Consider the following 16,867-nt stretch of genomic DNA (forward strand, 5'->3'; position numbering starts at 1 on the left):
GCCAATCAGAGGTGCCCAGGGTATATGCATATCCCGGGTCACCTCCTGCAGTGCTGAGTGCTGTCTGGCGGCTGCTCCTGTTGACCCAGTGCCCCCCCATTACACTTCCTACCCCCGCTATTTTAAAGGGACCCGGGTCACCTCCATTCAGGATGACCCGCCGCCCTCGCCCCCCCCCCATTCCTTCCCTTGCCGCTGCTATTTTAAAGTGACCTGGCATCCAGAGCCGGCCCTAGGCATTCTAAGCAAATGCCTAGGGCGACTGAAAAGCCTTGGGGCATTCCAGGGCTCTGATACTGTCCCTCATCGATGCTGCCGCCCAACCCCCTCCGCAACGCTGCCCCCACCCCCTTCGCGACGCAGCCTTACCCCCTACCCTCCCATTGCTGCCGCGATCGGAGCTCAGCACATTCTGGCTATTGGCGACAGTTGAAGACAAGATGGCCGCCGGAGGGCATGCTGCCTTTGCGGAGCAGAGCCGTGAGTAACCTGCTTCCAGACTAGCCGCCGGCCCGCCACTGCAGTGCCCAGCGCCTAGCATTTGTACCAGGCGTCAAGAGTGGCATCACAGCCTGCAACACAAAGTAAGTGTAACCTCTTTAGAGCAGGCACTGTGGGCAGAGAGGGGGGCTGAGCTGTGTCATGTATGTATATAATATGAGATATGGTAAGAACTTACCCAGAGCAAAGCCCATCTGCAGCACAGGTGCGACAGGGCGGGAGTCCTGTGGAACCCTATGGACTTCGTAGAAATAGAGATAACAAGGGTAAGTTCTTACCATATCTCATATTTTCTACTTCAGGGTCCATAGGGTATCCACAGGATACCTTGGGGATGTCCCAAAGCAGTATCCTTTAAGGGTGGGGACGCTCCTGTGCAGAAAGGAGAATCCGCCGCCCGAAGGAAGCATCCTGAGAGGCGAAGGTGTCAAACCTGTAATACCTCACGAAGGTATGGACAGAGGACCACGTAGCAGCCTTGCAGATCTGAACTGCCGAGGCACCACGTCGAGCTGCCCACGAAGGACCCACAGACCTAGTGGAATGAGCCTTCAGAGAAGGAGGGACCGGTAGGCCTTCATGAAGATAAGCTTCAGAAATAGCCATACGGATCCAGGCTGCCAAAGTTTGCTTTGAAGCAGGCCAACCCTTTTTACGGAAGCCATAGAGGACAAACAAAGCGTCCGACTTCCTAAACGAAGAAGTGCGGTCAACATAAGTCCTTAAGGCCCGCACAACATCCAAAGAGGCCTCACCCACGGAAAGACCCGGTGAGTTAAAGGCCGGAACAACTATTTCCTCGTTAACGTGAAACTGGGAAACAACTTTGGGAAGAAACTCGGGCCGAGTGCGGAGCACTGCCCTGTTCCCATGAAAAACCAAGAAAGGGGGTCTACAAGAAAGAGCCCCTAACTCAGAAACACGTCTGGCCGAAGCAATGGCCAGAAGGAAAACAGTCTTAGCTGTTAGCCATTTAAGATCCACTGAGCCCAGTGGTTCAAACGGCGGTCCTTGTAGAGCCCTCAGGACCACAGCCAAATCCCAAGGCGCCACAGGTGGAACAAAGGGCGGCTGAATGCGGAGAACACCCTGCATAAAGGTGCGCACATCCGGGATTGTAGCAATCCTACGGTGAAACCAGACAGATAGGGCCGAAACCTGTACCTTCAAAGAAGCAAGGCGAAGCCCATGATCTAGTCCCGCTTGCAGGAAGGCGAGAATCCGAGACAGACGAAACTCCCACGGTGCATAACCTCTCGGTCGACACCACTGGAAGAACGTATGCCACACGCGATGGTATATCCTCGCGGAAGACGGTTTCCGAGCTCGTAACATGGTACGCACCACAGAGCTGGAAAACCCCCGGGACCTCAGCATGGCCGTCTCAACAGCCACGCCGTCAAAGACAGCCGAGTCAGGTCCGGGTGAAGGCAAGGACCCTGAGACAGAAGGTCCGGTCGTAGCGGCAACCGCAGAGGACTGTCCACGGACAGACCCTGAATGTCTGAGAACCAGTGCCGTCTGGGCCACGCGGGAGCTATCAACAGGAGCGTCCCTCCTTCCTGTTTGAATTTCCGGATTACCCGTGGAAGGGAGACCGGAGGGAACAGGTATGCGAACCGGAACGTCCACCGGACGGACAGAGCATCCACCAGAGACGCCCCTTCGTCTCTTGTGCGAGACCCGTACACCGGCAACTTGTTGTTGTGCCGGGACGCCATGAGGTCGATTTCTGGAAGACCCCACCTGTCCACCAGTAGTTGAAAAACGTCCGGGTGCAGGGACCATTCCCCCGGATGAACATCCTGGCGACTTAGAAAGTCCGCCTCCCAATTTAGCACTCCCGGGATGAAGACCGCTGATATGGCCGGAAGATTGCGCTCCGCCCAAACCAGGATCCGAGAGACCTCTACGAGAGCCGCCCGACTGCGAGTTCCTCCTTGCCTGTTTATGTAGGCCACGGTGGTAGCGTTGTCCGACTGGACCTGCACCGGGCGACCCTGGAGAAACCGCTGTGCCTGCTGGAGAGCATTGAAGACCGCACGGAGTTCCAAGATATTTATTGGAAGCTCCGCTGCTGTCGGCGTCCACCTGCCCTGGAACAAGTGTGGACCCGAAACTGCTCCCCAGCCCCGAAGACTGGCGTCCGTTGTCAACAGGACCCAATTTGGAACCCAGAACGGACGTCCCTTGTTGAGGTGGGTCGTCTGTAACCACCACGCAAGGGACAGGCGAACCTCCTGGGTGAGCACAATCGTCTGGGACTTCAGAGACTGAGGCAGCCCGTTCCACTTGGACAGGATCAGGTGCTGCAGAGGTCTGGAGTGAAACTGGGCGTATTCCACCATGTCGAACACCGACACCATGGAGCCCAGTAACCTCATCGCCGAGTGTAAGGACACCCGGCGGCTGTGCAGGCAACTGCGCACCCTTGACTGTAAAGCAGAGATCTTGTCCTCCGTCACGAAGATCCTTTGCTGTCCCGAGTCCAATAAGGCTCCAAGATGCAGAATCCTCCGAGACGGGATTAGAGTGGACTTCTGCCAGTTGATTAGCCAGCCGTGCCGTTGCAGCAGTGCAATGGTCAGGTCCAAGTGGCGTAACAGGAGCTCTGGAGATCCTGCCACCAATAACAGGTCGTCCAAATACGGCAACATGCGGACTCCCTGCAGCCGCAGAGAAGCCGCCATGACCGCCATCACCTTGGTGAAAACACGTGGTGCTGTTGCCAGGCCAAAAGGTAACGCCCGAAACTGGAAGTGGTCGCTGCGGATTGCAAACCTGAGGAACTGTTGATGGCGCAAAAGAATAGGGACATGCAGGTAAGCGTCCTGTATGTCCAATGACACCATGTAGTCCCCAGGTTCCAGCGCCAGAATGAGGGACCGTAGGGTCTCCATCCGAAACTTCGGGACCCGCAGAGACTTGTTGAGTGCTTTGAGGTTGAGAATCGGACGATATGACCCATTGGGTTACTGTACCAAAAATAGATTTGAATAGAAACCCTGGCCCCTCTGGGAGAATGGAACAGGCACTATAACTCCAGCCTGGAGCATAGTGTGCAATACCTTCCGCAGCTCCGTAGCCTTGTTCCGGTCTGATGGTAGACCCGTGGTGAAGAAGCGAGCCGGGGGTCTGTGCCGGAAGGAGAGGGCGTATCCGTGGGGAACCACCTCCAGAACCCAAGTGTCTGTCGTAGTGGTCGACCAACACTGGGCGAACTGTAGCAGGCGGCCTCCCACCCTGGGATCCCCCAAAGGTAGGCCCGGACCGTCAGGCCGCAGGCTTGTCATCTGGCTTGGGGGCCGGACGTCTGGTACTCCATGCCTGCTTCCGGGGCTTGACCGATTTCTTAGGGCCAGCCTGTCGAGGAAACAACTGTGGTTTGGGCCTGCCCTGGGCCCTAGATGACCGAAAGGACGATGGTCCCGAACCAGAAGGAGCAGCGGCCGACGGGAGACAAGCAGATTTGGCTGCCGCCAGTGTGGCCACAATCTTATCCAGATCCGGACCGAAGAGAACTTCTCCGGTAAACGGCAACGCTTCCAGACCTTTCTTGGAATCTGCGTCCGCCTTCCAGGATCGCAGCCACAAGGTGCGACGAGCAGCTACCGCTGCTGAAGAAATTCTAGACATCAGAGTACTAATGTCTAGAGCCGCCTCGTTGATGTAGGTGGCCGAATCACGGAGATTGCCAATCAACTCCGCCTGTTCGGTCGGACAGTCGGATTGAAAAGAAGCCTCTAATGAATCCGCCCAGCGCTCCATCTCTCTGGCAACCCAGCAAATGGCCATAGCCGGCCGTGCTGCCCCCCCTGCAAGGGAATAAGCGGACTTCAGGCAGATTTCTACCTTGCGGTCCGTAGCATCCTTAAGGGAGGACATGTCGGCAATGTGGCACTACGGACAAGACGGGTCACGTGAGAATCCACCTGTGGAGGGGATTCCCACTTAGCAAAATAATTATCCGCGAACGGATAAGCCACCGCCAGGCGTCTCTGCGGCTGGTATCTTTTGCCAGGTTGTTTCCACGCCTCCTCTAAATGGTCCACCAACTGACCCGAAAGAGGAAAGACTGTGGCATCGCCCTTCACATCTTTGAAAAAGGCATACTTAGATTTAGCCGCTGGGGGAACTTCGTCCTCAATCACCAAGGCTGTGCGGACCACCCGAATAAGTCCAGGAATATATACTTTGGACTTAGCATCAGCGTCCTTAGTATGGAGAGGTTCCTGATCGTAAGGATCCAGAATCTCCCCATCATCAGACGTCCCTTCGTCATCCTCATAAGGAGCGGACAGAGACGCCACCGGCCTTTTATAAGGCCGCATCACAGACTCCCCTTGCAACACATCCGACAAGTGCTGTACAGAACTCGTCAGGGAGTTAACCCACGCTAGCTCCTGAGAACCCGGGAGCGGGGAAATAGGGAGACTGTGGGGTACCACCAATTGTCGTGGGAACCCCTGCATGGGTGACGACACCACAGACTGCTGGGACAAACCCATCGGAGTAAACGCGGGCTGCGGAGCTAACTGGCCCACTAAAGCTGTTAACGCCTGAGCGAAACAAGCCCAGGGCGGCTCCTGTACCGGTGCTGTAACCGTAATAGGCCGCGCCATGGACAAACACTGCCGGCAAAGGTCCTCCGCGCTACCCTCCCCCTCCGCTAACGGTACTTTGCACGTGGTACACTGTAGCCGGAGGGGAAAATCACTTTCAGACATGATGGCACCACGTATGTGACCTCTCTCACCAATTAAGTATTAAATAGGCGAGAGACCACCCTGCAGCACCGCACCGCAAGGGCTTTAGCAGAAAGAACAGGGACAGTAATAAAGCTGACAGTTTAGAGAAGAAAAGTTACAGGCAGCGCTAGCACAGTCACATACAATGCAGAGAAATAACAATTCCTGCACTAACAGCGCTGATCACTCAACTACACAGACACAGGGCCTGGTAGGACACAGCGCTGCATACACAGACCTGAGCCACAGCGGAGGAGAGGTATGCGGGGGGACCCAGACCACGATGCTTCCGTCCAGCGCTTCCAGCAGCGTTCACCATGCGTTCTGGAGAAGATGGCCGCCGAGGAGCAGAGAGGAGGCTGGCCTGGGGGAGGAGCGCTGCCACAGGACCAGTCGGCAGCATGCAGAGAGGGCTGTGTGCAGCGGGGGAGGCGCCGGCTGTGAGACAGGGAAGGCGCGCTCCCCTGGCATGCATTTAACCCCTGGGACGCCGCAGCGCTACCGCTCTGCTGCGGTCCGCTGTCCCAGGGGGTAGTGGAAAGCGCAGGTTGGTCGCCTGGCTCCACGCTGCAGCCAGTCCCCAGGGAGCCCCCTGCCTGGGGACTTAGGACCATGTAACCAGCGGGGACCCACCGCGGGACCCCGCTGCTTACCTTTGTCCCCCTTGGATCCGGCCATGGTCCGGAACATCTGGGGTCACCGCTAGCTGTGACCCCAGATGCTCACCAGCATCCCCGGATCGGTACCGGCGTTCTGGTACCGGCGGGGGTGTAGGGAAGACAGCATGGACGTCAGGACTGACTGTCCATGCTGTACATCCAGATGTGCAGCCACAGCTGCACTGAAGAAAGCTTCAGGGGCTCTTCTAGCCCCCCACTCCGACAGGTGCACCCGACGCCGGCCGGGCACCAAACTAAACTGGGGTGCCTTGGCTCGGGGGCGGGGTATAGGAGGGGGACCCTAGTGCATCCTGGGAGGCTGAAAAGCTTAACTCTATGGTGCCCAGCGACTGACGTCATACCTATACCCCAAGGTATCCTGTGGATACCCTATGGACCCTGAAGTAGAAATATATATATATATATATATATATATATACACATATAAACATCCCTAGATATATATATCCACAAAAGAACAATACTATATAAATACATATATATATATATAATGCAGTAATTGCAGAACGCTGTGGACTTCAAGGAAATAACCACAGCACAAGGCTTAATGTTGGTAAAATTATGTATTGTACTGTGGTCATTTCCTTAAAGTCCAAGGAGTGCTGCACTTCTGCGTTTGGGGGTCTGCTTTGGTCTCTGGATGTACACCCTAGCCATTTATATTTTGTGGCGCCAGCCTTTGTCCATATATATTATATATATCTATATGTACAAATGTGGTATATATATATATATATATATATATACATATCTGTATATACAATCAGGTGCATAAATATTGGGACATTGACAGAATTTTCATATTTTGGCCTCTATTCCCCACCACAATGGCTTTGAAATGAAACAAACAGGATGTGCTTTAACTGCAGACTTTCAGACTTAATTTGAGGGTAATTACATCCAAATCAGGTGAACGGTGTAGGAATTACAACGGTTTCTATATGTGCCTCTCACTTTTTAAGGGGCCAAAAGTAATGGGACAAAGTGAACAATCCTAAATCTAACTCACTTTTTAATACTTTGTTGCAAATCCATTGCAGGCAATTACAGCCTGAAGTCTGGAACACATAGATATCACCAGACGCTGGGTTTTATCCCTGGTGATGCTCTGCCAGGCCTCTACTGCAAATGTCTTCAGTTCCTGCATGTTCTTGGGGCATTTTCCCTTCAGTTTTGTCTTCATCAAGTGAAATGCATGCTCAATCGGATTCAGGTCAGGGGATTGACTTGGCCATTGCATAACATTCCACTTTTTAGCCTTAAAAAACTCTTTGGTTGCTTTTGCAGTATGTTTTGGGTCATTGTCCATCTGCACTGTGAAGCGCCATCCAATGAGTTCTGAAGCATTTGACTGAATATGAGCATATAATATTGCCTGAAACACTTTAGAATTCATTCTGCTGCTTTCGTCAGCATTCACATCATCAATAAATACAAGGGAACCAGTTCCATTGGCAGCCATACATGCCCACGCCATGACACTACCACCACCATGCTTCACTGATGAGGTGGTATGTTTTGGATCATGAGCAGTTCCTTTCCTTCTCCATACTCTTCTCTTCCCAACACTCTGGTACAAGTTGATCTTTGTCTCATCTGTCCATAGGATGTTGTTCCAGAAATGTAATGGCTTTTTTAGATATTGTTTGGCAAACTCTAATCTGGTCTTCCTGTTTTTGTGGCTCACCAATGGTTTACATCTTGTGGTGAACCCTCTATATTCACTCTTGTGAAGTCTTCTCTTGATTGTTGACTTTGACACATCTTGTTTGTTTCATTTCAAAGCCATTGTGGTGGTGAATAGAGGCCAAAATATGAAAATTCTGTCAATGTCCCAATATTTATGCACCTGACTGTGTGTGTGTGTGTGTGTGTGTATATATATATATATATATATATATCTATATATATATATATATATATATATATATATATATATATATATATATGTTTATCATTGGTACCTGTAGTACCTGACACACACACACATATATATATATATATATATATATGTGTGTGTGTTTGTTTACATACACATATATGTTTTTCATTGGTACCTGTACCTGTGCTACCTGACACACACACACACACACACACACATATATGTATATATATATATATAGGTAAAGACCCCTGTATCCCAGGGACCTGGCGGCACTCAGCGGACTTCAAAAAATGTAAAATAAAGTTTTAATCCATAAATCGACGTTTCAAGACCTGTGCGGTCTTTTCATCAGGATATACATACATATATATATATATATATATACACACACACACACACACACACACGACATGGGCAGCATTCCTCAGATTTTGAATAAATAAATAAAAGCTAATATTAATGTTTCAGATGCTTGTAATTGCACCTTTCGTATATAAATATCTATATATGCATATGTAGTATTTTTGGCACCCACATATAAACACTTCGGTCCCCATTTATCAAAGATAGTAAACACCAGTGCAATTTTTCATTTAGTATCACTGTGATACAAACTAAAATGTACTGGTATTCACCAATACTTAACCCTCCGGCGAGGTCCTTTGAAGTCCTCCTCCTCTATGAGGTCCTCCGCTGGGCTGCTGGCTGTCTAAAGCTGCCAGCGACAGAGCTCTGGTGGTATGTGCATGCGCGACGCTCCGTCTGCGCATGTGCATAACACAGGGACCCGGCAGTGCCTGGAAGGCTTTGCTGAAGCCGGAAAGGCACAGTCGGGTTTCCATTGCCAGCAATGGGGCCCTCATCACTCTTGCCATCTAAAAGATAATGAGAGCGATGCTTGACAAACAACGGTTATCTTAAATTACCACTGTTTGTTAACTCCAGAAAAATATGAGATATGGTAAGAACTTACCCTTGTTATCTCTATTTCTACGAAGTCCATAGGGTTCCACAGGATACCTTGGGATATAGGCGATGGCGGCAGACATCCAGGCACCAGAGTTAAATTTTCAGCCTCCCAGGGGTCCCTCTCCTATACCCCCGCCCCCGAGCCTCAGGCCATTCAGTTTCGTAACAAGCCATAGGCTGGAGCAGGAGCAAAAAAGAGAGAGAAGACAGTCTGGAACACACAAGAATCACATTCTCACCAGAAGGAACCAGTGACCATATCAAAACCCATCTGCAGTACAGGTGCGACAGGGCGGGAGTCCTGTGGAACCATATGGACTTCGTAGAAATAGAGATAACAAGGGTAAGTTCTTACCATATCTCATATTTTCGACTTCAGGGTCCATAGGGTATCCACAGGATACCTTGGGGATGTCCCAAAGCAGTATCCTTTAAGGGTGGGGGCGCTCCTGTGCTGTAAGGAGAATCCACCGCCCGAAGGAAGCATCCTGAGAGGCGAAGGTATCAAAAGCATAATACCTTACAAAAATATGGACAGATGACCACGTGGCTGCCAATCACCGCTGAGGCGCCACGTCGAGCTGCCCACGAAGGACCCACAGACCTAGTGGAAGAGCTTTAATAGAGGATGGAACAGGAAGACCTGTGAATCCATCCTGCCAAAGTTAGCGTAGTGGCAGGCCAACCCATTTTATGGAAACCAGAAAGGACAAAACCGAGAATCTGATTTCCTAAATGGACTGGTACGGTCAACTTAAATTCTTAGAGCCCGTACCACATCCAAAGAGGCCTCACCAAGAAAGGACTGGGGAAGTAAAGGCAGGTACTATAATTTCCTCATTGATGTGGAAACTAGACACCACCGTAGGTAAAAAACCAGGGCAAGTGCGAAGCACTGCTCTGTTTCCTAGGAAAGATGAGAAAAAGGGAGGTCTACATGACAGAGCCCCCCATTCTGACATCCTACCGGCCGAATCAATGGCCAGAAGGAATACAGTCCTAGCCGTAAGCCATTTGAAATCCACTGAGCCCAGTGGATCAAATGGCGGTCCTCAGAAAGCCCTAAGGACCACAGCCAAATCCCAAGGAGCCACAGGTGGAACAAAGGGATGTTGAATATAATGTACACCCTGCACAAAGGTGCGGACATCAGGAAGAGTAGCAATCCTACGATGAAACCAACAGGGCAGAAACCTGCACCTTCAGGTAAACAAGGCGAAGACCGTTATCTAAGCCCACCTGTAGGAAAGCCAACACTCTGGATATCCGGAATACCCGAGGAGCATAGCCTCTAGGGTGACACAACTGAAAGAAAGTATGCCATACCTGATGGTAAATTCTTGCAGATAAAAGCTTCCGAGCTCTTAGCATGGACAGAGGCCCTGTTAACTATAGAGCTGGAAAAACTCCTAGACCTTAAGAGGGCAGTCTCCACCGCCACACAGTCAAGGACAGACAACCCAGGTCTGGGTATCAGCCAGGATCCTGAGACAACAGGTCCGGTCGTAGAGGCAACAGCTTCGGAGTGTTAACTGAAAGGCTCCAAAGATCTGAGTAATATTGCCGTCTGGCCCACGCACGAGCTATCAGCAGGAGCGCGCCTCCTTCTTGCTATTACTGGAGGAAGAAGGAATAACGGAGGGACGAGGTACACAACTTGGAAGGTCCACTGGACCTACATACGTCTACCATAAGAGTCTCATCTCTGAAAGGCTCCATTTGTTCACCAGAAGATTGAACACCTCCTGATGAAGAGGACATTTCCCTGAATGCACGTCCTGACGGCTGGGAAAGCCTGCTTTCCATCTGGGGATTCCTGAATGAACACTGCCGATGACGGAAGAGATATAGCCTTCCACCCAAGCCAGAATTCGGGACACCACTGTTTGTTCGGGAACCTCCTAGGTGGTTTACATAAGCCATCATGATGGCGTTGTCAGACTGTACCTGCACGGTATTTCCGTGGAGGACCTGTCCTGCATGCTGGAGAACCTTGAATACTGCTCAGAGTTCTCAGATGTTTATGGGAAGCGCAAAAACTACTGGTGTCCACCTGCCCTGGAACAAGTGTAGACCCGTCACTGCTTCCCAGCCACGGATTGGCGTCCGTCGTCAGAAGGACCCTGTCCGCAATCCCAAAGGGGGTGCCCCTTGTTTAGGTGAGCTTTCCGCAGCCACCAGGCCAGAGAGAGACAAACCTCCGGGAAAAGCACTACTGACTTTATCCTATGGGGCAACCCACCCCATCCGGAGAGGATCAATTTTTCTAGAGGTTCAGACTGAAACTGGGTACTCTCCAACATGTCGAACAGCGACACCCTGGAACCCAGGAACCACATTGCCGAGTGAATAGACACTCGGCGACTCTGCAGGCAACTGCGCACCTTTGCCTGTAATGCAGAGATCTTTTCCTCAATCACAAAGATCCTCAGATGTTGGGATATGGAGCATCCTCTGTGAAGAATCAGAGAGGACCATTTCCAGTGTATCAGTCAGCCCTAACGTAGCAACACAGATGTTGTCCGTTGCAGATGGCACTGAAGTATCTCTGGAGACCCTGGTAACAACAGGAGGTCGCCCGGATTGGGTAACAAGCGGACCCCCTGCATCCGCAGGTGGGCTGCCATAACTGCCATGACCCTGGTAAAACTGGAAATGCTTATCGACCACTGCAAACCTGAGGAAAAACACTGGTGTGCTAAGAAAATAGGGACATTCAGGTAGTCACTCTGAATATATCCAACGACACCACAAAATTCCCAGGCTCCATTGAATGATGGAATGCAGGGTCCCCCTCCTGAACCGAGGAACCCTTAAGAATTTGTTGAAGGATTTGAGGTTGAGGATGTCCAGGTAAGACCCATTGAGTTTCTGTACCAGAAAGAGGATGGAGTAATACCTCGTTCCCCTTTGGGGCAACGGAATAGGTACTATAAGTCCTGCCTGGAGCATAGAGTGTAACACCCTCAAAAATTACAGGGCCTTGTCTTGAATTGACAGAAGACCTGTAACTAAAAACCGTCTGGGAGGCTTTTACCGGAAGCAGAGTACATACCTTCAAGAAAATACTTCCCTTACCCCAGTGGTCAGGCACCAGCACTGGGCGAACTGGAGAAGCCGGCCTCCAACTCTGGGGTCCCCCGAGAGGAGGCCCGTCCCGTGAGGCTGAAGGCTTATAGTCCAACTTGGGAGTATGACGTCTTGTACTCCAAGCCTGTTCTTATGGTTGAGCAGATTTCCTGGCTACTGACTGTCTTGGAAAGCTATATTTTAGCCTTACCCTGGCCTCACAGGGCCGAAAAAACGAAGCCCCAGACCCCGATGGGACTGTAGCCGATGGCAGACACGCAGACGTAGCTGCTGCCTGCGGGGCCACAATTGTGTCCAGATGAGGGCCAAACAGGACCTGTCCCCTAAAAAACAAAGCATTCCAAATGGAATCTGCGTCCGCTTTCCAAGAGCGCAACCACAGGGAGCGGTGAGCCGCTACTGCTGCCGAGGAGATTCTGGAAAGGAGTAGGCTATATGTAAGACTGTCTCATTATGAATGTGGCTAAGTCTCTGAGAATTTGCCACTATCCACTTGCTCTGCTGGAGAGTCAGTGTGCAGAGATCCAGTTACCTACCCAGCGCTCCATGGCTCTGGACCCCCAGCACACTGCCATAGCCGGCCTGAAAGCCTCTCCAGCAAGGGAATAATTGGATTTTAGATATATTTGCACCTTGCAATGTGTAACCTCCTTCAAGGAGGACCTGGAGGGCATGGGCAACGTAGCACCCCTCACTAGGCGTGTAACATGAGAATCTACCCGTAAAGGTAACTCCCATTCGGAAAAATAATTATCCGCAAAGGGGTATGCAAAAGGTCAACCGTTTTTGAGGCTGGAACCGCTTACCCGGATTTTCCACACCTCCTCTAAATGATCCGCCTGACCAGATAGAGGAATTACAGTGGCAACACCCTCATCCTTAAAGAAGGCATATTTGGATTTAGCCACGGGGGATATGTAATAACCAAAGCCGCACGGACTGCCCGTATAAGGCCAGGTATATAGACTACGCCTCCTTTGCACTAAGGGGCTCGTGTCTGAAAAAGTCAATAATGTCACCGTCATCAGACGTCATGTCCTTACCCGTCTGAGACCCGAAAGGCCGTTTAGAATGCCGAAATGGTGACTCCCCCTGTAAAACGTCCATCAGGTGCTATACCATTTGGACAATAAATTCACCCACACAGGCTCCTGCGAGACCTGGGGGGCGAAAAACAGGATACACTGGGGTACCATCAACTGCCCAGGGACCCCTGCATGTGATGAGACCACCACTCGCTGCGATAAACCCTATGGGGAAACGCAGGGGGCGTTGCCCACAAGGGCTGTAAGCATCTTAGCCAGCCGAGGGCGGTCCCCTTTTTGTGCAGGCACAGTGACAGAAATGGGGCGTGATATATAATACAACATGCCCTCCATAAACCCTCAGCGTCTACATATCCCTCCGCTAACTGCACATGATATCAGTACATTATAGCTGGAAAAGGATATCCTCGTTCACTTTCAGACATAAGGAGTGTGAACGGAGCATATGTGACCTACCACACAGAAAAACCACGTTTACTGTGAGGTAATAAACACCCTGCAACACCGCACCGCAAGGGCTGTAGCAGAAGAATAACAGGGATAGGAAAATGGCTGACAGTCAGAAATGAAAGTACAGGAAAACAGCGCTAGCATTTAAGTCACATACAATGCACAGATAACATCCTGCATTACAAGCACTGGGATCAACTACACAGACCAGAGCCTGGTAGGAAACAGTGCTACATACACTGACCTTAATTGAAGGAGAGGTATGCGGGGGACCCGGACCGCAATGGCACCTGTAACAGCTTCCAGCAGCGTTTGTCATTCCCAGCACATGTAGTGAGAAAATGGCCACCGAGGAGCAGAGAGGAGGCAGGCCCGGGGGAGGAGCGCTGACACAGCCCGCTCAGACCACTGTGGAATGGCACTGTGCAGCGGTGGAGACGCCGGCTGTGAGACAGGGTAGGAGTTCTCCCCTGGCCTGCTATTAACCCCTGGGACGCCACGCTGTACCGCACATGCTGCGGTCCACTGTCCCTGGTGGTCTAGTGGAAGGCGCAGGATCAGTACCTGGCACCATGCGCAGCCGGTCCCCAAGGAGCCCCCTGCCTGGGGACCAAAAAGGACTGTGTTACCGGCGGGTGCCCACCGCGGGACCCCGCCACTTACCTTGTCCCCCGTGCATCCGGCCACAGTCCAGGTAGCCGGGGTCACCGCTAGCTGCCTACCAGCATCCCCGGATCGGTACCGGCGTTCTGGTACTGGCGGGGTGTAGGAGTGACAGCATGGACGTCAATACTGACTGTCCTATGCTGGAGCACTCTAGTTGTGCAGCCACAGCTGCGAAGAAATCTTCAGGGGCCTTGAAAAGACCCCCCTCTGTACGGTGCGACTGGTCCGGCCAGGCACCGACGAAAAACTGAGGGGCCTGAGGCTCGGGGGCGGGTTATAGGAGAGGGACCCCAGTGTATCCTGGGAGGCTGAAAATTTAACTCTGTGGTGCCTGGATGTCTGCCGCCATCGCCTATACTCCAAGGTATCCTGTGGATACCCTATGGACCCTGAAGTAGAAAGATGGCATAACCCTTTTAGCGAGCACTAAAGGGGTTATGCTTCATTGATAAATGGGGGCCTTAGATTGGTGGTGGGATTATCTGCTAGGGAGCACCAGTCAAAATTTTGCCTAGGGAACCAAATTGGCTAGAGCTGGCTCTGGGTAAGTGTACATGAATTTCAACTTATTACACCATGATATCGCATTTGTAAAATGCGATGTCTGGTGTTAACATAAATGTACATGAATTAGACCCCTTAGTGAGGAAGAGCAGCCTCACAGCTGCTTTCAAACTAGATTGTACTGGTGAAAGTCTGTTTTGGGGAAGACCAGTAAAGAGATTATTGCAGTAATCAATGCAGGAGATAATGAGTTCTGCAGTGTTTTGTGTAAGATATGGGCATATTCTGGATATGTTTTTTAGATTTAGATTGGAAACAGATTGAATGTGGGGAAGAAAAGGACAGATTAGATCCTAAAGAGCTAGCTTGAGGGGTAGGGTCGATTGTAAGTTATCAACAATGTTAGAGATATCAGGTTGGTGACTACTATTGGCTGGTAGAAATATTATTAATTCTGTTTTTGAAATATTAAGTTTGAGTTTGCGAGAGGACATCCAAGATGAAATGGCGGAAAGATATTAGTAACATGGACCAACACAGATGGTGACAAATTTGGAAAGCATAGGTAGATTGGAGTATCACTCACATACAGATAATACTGAAATCTGTAGGAACAGATAAGTTTGCCAAGAGAGATGGTATAGATTGAGAAAAGCAGAGGATCTACCTCAAACAGCACATCTACTAGCAGACCAAAAAACGACTGCACGATTTCAACATTGTAAATGTGCAGTCGTTTCACAGTCTGTGCTGTGCCTACACTGAGCGTTCAGTCGGTCAGTGTAGGCACATCAATCATTCCCGAACATGGGCAATCTGTTGTTATTGGCGTTTTTCTGCGTGTGCATGCCCCCTGTTCATCATTCTAGGGAACACGCCCAGCAGAAAGTAGATGCACTACTGCTCCATTTTCTCCTGCCCAGCACCACCAGCATTCTGGGAGACTGGGAGGGATTGGGAACAGCAGCACAGTTTGTGATTATTGCGCCGCCAAAGTTTGAATGTCATGCCACACAGAGCCCATTCACGTTATGCCACACAGTAGTACTCCTTATACACATTTTGTCACACTGTAGTAGTTCCCCTTAATACACATTATGCCACGCAGTAATGCCCCTTACACATTATGCCGCCGGCGATAATGCCCCTTACACATTATGCAGCACACGGTAATACCCCTTACACATTATGCCGAACATGGTAATGCCCCTTACACATTACGCTGAGCGCGGTAATGCCTCTTACACATTATGCCAAACACGGTAATGCCCCTTACACATTATGCCGAACACGGTAATGCCTCTTACACAATATGCCGCACACGGTAATGCCCCTTACACATTATGCCACATGCAGTAATGCCCTTTATAACACATTATGCCAAACACAGTAATGCCCTTTATAAGACATTATGCCACACACAGTGATGCTCTGTCAGTGTCCAGCCAGGGGTCGGCCGTATCTTACCGTCTCGCAGGCTTCCTCTGACTTCCCGGGCAGTCGGTGCGGCGGTGGAGGAAGAGTTGAGCATTCTCCCTCTGCGCAGGTGGCTGAGGGTGGTCCGGTACTGGGGATGGGAGTTCCCGTCATGGGCGCCGCCATGACAGTCTACCCATGTGACTGTACTTCCGTCCCGTGATAGGCCAGCGGTCAGCTGACGCTGTGCACCTATCAACAGGTTCCTAAGGGTATATATCCGTCTCTCATTCTCCAGGAAATCGCCTGAACAACGGTTGTCCCCTAGTGAATATAATTTGAGTTCTGGTCCAGGTTCCCTTACTCCTCGTGTCAGTTCTAGTGCCATTCCTGTACAACAGTGTGTCTTAACATCTCTGCCTGTGTGCCAAAGCCTCAGTGTTCTCCCGTGCAACATTGTGTCTTAAACATCTCTGCCAGTGTGCCAAAGCCTCAGTGATCTCCCGTGCAACAATGTGACTTAACAGTCCAGGAATGATGATGTTCGTCCATGTAAGATGACGTTTTGCCTCGTTCTGAGTTCTGTTTTTTTGGAGGGAAAAATCCGAACTCAACGTGCAAACTCGAACCTATCCGAGCCTGCACATCCCTAGTTTGTTCCTGTGTAATATATGTGTGCGCTATATATATATATATATATATATATATATATATGTATAATGTGCATGTGTGTGTCTCCTATGTAATGTGTGTGTGTAATATATACACCCGCCCTGGGGTGGTGCCAGGGTAGAAGAGAGGGGGAGTCAGGGTTATTATCATTAAACCGCCCCCCCTAAATGGAAAGTCTAGGTCCCCCACTGCCCCAGAGTGAGCCATGGATAGGAGCATACAGAGAGCACTGACACTAGG

This window comes from Taudactylus pleione, unplaced genomic scaffold (genome assembly GCF_031769625.1).
Source record: "Taudactylus pleione unplaced genomic scaffold, aTauple2 ptg000012l, whole genome shotgun sequence".
Taxonomy (NCBI): domain Eukaryota; kingdom Metazoa; phylum Chordata; class Amphibia; order Anura; family Myobatrachidae; genus Taudactylus; species Taudactylus pleione.